Source organism: Lynx canadensis, chromosome A1 (assembly GCF_007474595.2).
Source record: "Lynx canadensis isolate LIC74 chromosome A1, mLynCan4.pri.v2, whole genome shotgun sequence".
NCBI classification, from domain to species: Eukaryota; Metazoa; Chordata; class Mammalia; order Carnivora; family Felidae; genus Lynx; species Lynx canadensis.
Window position 1 is genome coordinate 6,871,596 of NC_044303.2, and position 3,926 is coordinate 6,875,521.

Here is a 3,926-nt window from a genome sequence, read left to right on the forward strand (position 1 = left end):
ACTGTCCATCTGTGAAACTTTACAGGTTCTTCTACTAAAACAATGTTTCAGTTGACTTTATTTTTTAGTGCAGTTATAGATTCACAGGAAAATGGAGCAGAAAGTAGAGAGAATTCCCATGTATTCCTTGGCCCCCAACACATAAAGCACCCCCTCCCCACTAGCAACATCTTGCACAGAGGGGTCCATTTGTTACAATTGGTGAAACTACATTATACATCATCCTTACCAACCAAAGTGCAGTTTATATTAAGGTTCACTCTTAGTGTTGTCCATCCTTTTAATTTTTTTAACGGTTGATTTTTGAGAGGCAGAGAAAGACTGAGTGCAGGAGGGGAGGGGCAGAGAGAGAGAGGGAGACACAGAATCTGAACGCTTATAGCATTTTGCAGAGAGAGAGAGAGAGAGAGAGAGAGACAATCTGAATCTGAATCCGAAGCAGGCTCCAGGCTCTGAGCTGTCCACAAGGAGCCGGATGCGGGGCTCAAACCCACGAACCGTGAGATCACGACCTGAGCTGAAGTTGGACACTTAACCGACTGCCATTTTTGTTGTGCATTCTATGGGTTTTAGCAAATGTATAATGACACATGTCCACCATTACAGGATCACACAGCATAGTTTCCTTACCTTGGAAGATCCCCTGTGCTCTGCCTGTTCATCCGTCCCTCTCTCCCTCCCTCCTAACTCCTGGCAACCACCAATCTTGTTACTGTCTCTATAGTTTCGCCTTTCGCAAAATATCATACATGTAGTTGGAATCCAGCATGTAGAATTGGTTTCTTTCGCTTAGTAATATGCATTTAAGTTTCCCTCCTGTCTTTTCACGGCTTGATAGCTGTTTTCTTTCCACTGCTGCGTAATATTCCATTGTGAGATGTACCACCGTTTGTGTATCCGTTCACTCACTGAAGGAAATCTTGGTTGCTTCCAAGTTTCGGCTATAAAGCTGCCGTAAACATTGTAGCAGGATTCTCGCACAGAGAGTCGTGACGTTGAGGCTTTTCTTTCGAGAGAGCAACTTTATTGGTGCCGGCACGCCTCAGTTGGGTTCATACCCAAAGAACTGAGCGCCGAACATCACGTGGCATAGTTTTTGTAATCCGTTTTCTATTTCTTTATCTTCCATATATGGTAACACACACAAATATGTAGTCTGATTAAGTGGTCTCATGTTACAAAGTCACGAGGGATGTTGTCATGTAGGCGCATAGCCAGGTTACCTTGAGGTTGGTTTGTTTTTTGTTTTTTGTTTTCCTTTTTCTCTTTGTCTCTTTTTTTCCCTTCTCCATAAGGAGGGGACCCTACCACAGTATGTGTGCAGGTTTTTGTATGGACATAAGTTTTCAACTCCTGTGGGTAAATACCAAGGGGTACAAATTGTTGGATCGTATAGTATGGCATATTTAGGTTTATGAGAAATCTCCAAACTGTCTTCCAAAGTGGCTGTACCATTTGACATTCCCACCATTTTGCAATAAGTGAGATTTCTGGTTGCTCTATATGCTTGTCAGTATTTGGTCGTTTGGATTTTAGTCATTCTAATAGTATGCAGTGACATCTGATTTTTTTTCTCATTTGCAAGCTCCCTACTGACTTACGATGTTGATTGTTTTTTAACGTTTATTTGTTATCATTATATCTTCTTTGGTGAGGTGTCTGTTCAGATCTTTCGCCCATTTTAAAATTGGGGTTTTTGTTTTCTTATCGTTGGGTTTTAAGAGTTCTTTGTCTATTTAAGATACCGGTCTTGATCAGATATGTGTTTTGCAATTATTTTTCTCCGAGTTTATGACTTGTTTTCTCATTCTCTTGACAGTGTCTTTGATAGAGCAGAAGTTTTTAATTGTAATGGAGGGTTCAACTTATCAATTGTTTTCACAGATTACGCCTTCGGTGTCGCGTATAAAACAAACAAAAAGTCATTGCCAAACCCGAGGTCGTCTAGATTCTCTCCTATGCTCTCTTTTGGGAGTTTTACAGTTTTGCATTTTACATTTAGGTGTCTGGTCCATTTTGAGTTAACTCTGGCAAAGGGTATAAGGTCTGTGTTTAGATACTTTTTTTTTTTCCCCAGCACCATTTGTTGGAAAGACTGTCCTTTTTATGCTGAATTGCCTTTGCCCCTTTTCAAAGGTCCGTTGACTATATTTGTGTGGCTCTATTTCTGGGCTCTCCAGTCTTTGCCATTTTTCTGTCTGACTATTTCACCGATGCCACATGATTTTGATTGCCAACAACAGTTAGTAGTTACTTACGGTAGCTCTTGAAGCTTGTGTCAGTGCTCCAAACTTGTACTCCTTAAACATCGTGTTGCCTATTCTAGGCCTTTTGCCTCTCCATATAAACGTTAGAATTAGTCTGTGACATTCACAAAATAAGCTTCTGGGGTTTTGATTGAGATAGCACTGCATGTGATGTGTATGCATTTAGTTGCATCTCTACCTAATAGCAGAATTGCTGGATTGTAGAGTAAACATATGTTCAGCTTTGATTCAGTTTATGTTCGGTTTTCAAAAATGGTCTTGCAAATTTACACCCCCACCAGAAGTATGTGGGTGTTGTAGTTGCTCTGAATCCTGGCAAGATTTGGTATTTTCCTTCGAGCTTTTTTGGCAGGTGTAAAATGGCGTCACTTTCTCATTTCAATTTGCATTTTCCTGCTGACTGATGAGGTGGAGTACTTTTCATATGTTGATCAGCCATTTGGATATCCTCTGTCGTCAAGTTTCTGTTCAAGTCGTTTGTTCACTTTGTTCTGTTGGAGTGTCTCTCTTTTTCATATCACTTTGAAGGAGTTATTTTTCTATTCAAAATGTGAGTCCTCTGTTGAGCCTGTATTGCAAGTTATCTTCTTCCAATATATAGATTCAGTTTTTACTCTGTTAGTAGTGTCTTTTGATGAATAGAATTTTCTTTCTTTCTCTCTTTCTTTCTCAATGTTTTTGTTTTTTTTTAAAGCAATTTTATGTTTATTTATTTATTTTTTTCAAAGACAGAGACAGAGAAAGCAAGCCAAGGAGAGGCACAGAGAGAGGGAGAGAGAAATCCCAAGCAGGCTCCACACCATCAGTGCAGAGCCCAAAGTGGGGCTCGAACTCATGAACTGCGAGATCGTGATCTGAGGGGAAACCAAGAGTCAGATACTTAACTGAGCCACCCAGGTGCCCCCTAGAATTCTTTTTTAAAATAAAGTTTATTTATTCTGGGAGAGAGGGAGAGAGAAATCCCAAACAGAGAGAGACAGAGAGAGACAGAGCATGAGCAGGGGAGAGGCAGAGAGAGAGAGGGAGACACAGAATCTGAAGCGGGCTCCAGGCTCTGAGCTGTCAGCACAGAGCCTGACACGGGGCTCAAACTCACGAACTGTGAGATCATGACCTGAGCCAAAGTTGGATGCTTAACCGACTGAGCCACCCAGATGCCCCAATTGTCTGCATATGTTTGTTTTTTTTTTAATGTGTATTTATTTTTGAGACAGAGAGAGACAGAGCATGAACGGGGGAGGAGCAGAGAGAGAGAGGGAGACACAGAATCGGAAGCAGGCTCCAGACTCTGAGCTGTCAGCACAGAGACCGACGTGGGGCTCGAACTCTCGGATCGTGAGATCATGACCTGAGCCGAAGTTGGGTGCTTAACTGACTGAGCCACCCAGGCACCCCTGTCTGCATATGTTTTTAAACAGAGCATGGGTTAATTCCTCAATCTCGACTCTGCCAAATGCCTCAAATGTCCAATTGACTTCAAAGTGTCTGGTCTGATCTGATCACACTGGTCCTTGTCCGAAACCTTTCCTTCACTTTCAGGATAGCTACTGTCAACACAATGCACACCACCAACACTGGCAATGGTGCACTTCAAGGTTTCTGTATTTCATCACAATCAAACTTACCCAGTATAAGTGTAAATAATGTTAGCTGCTATTA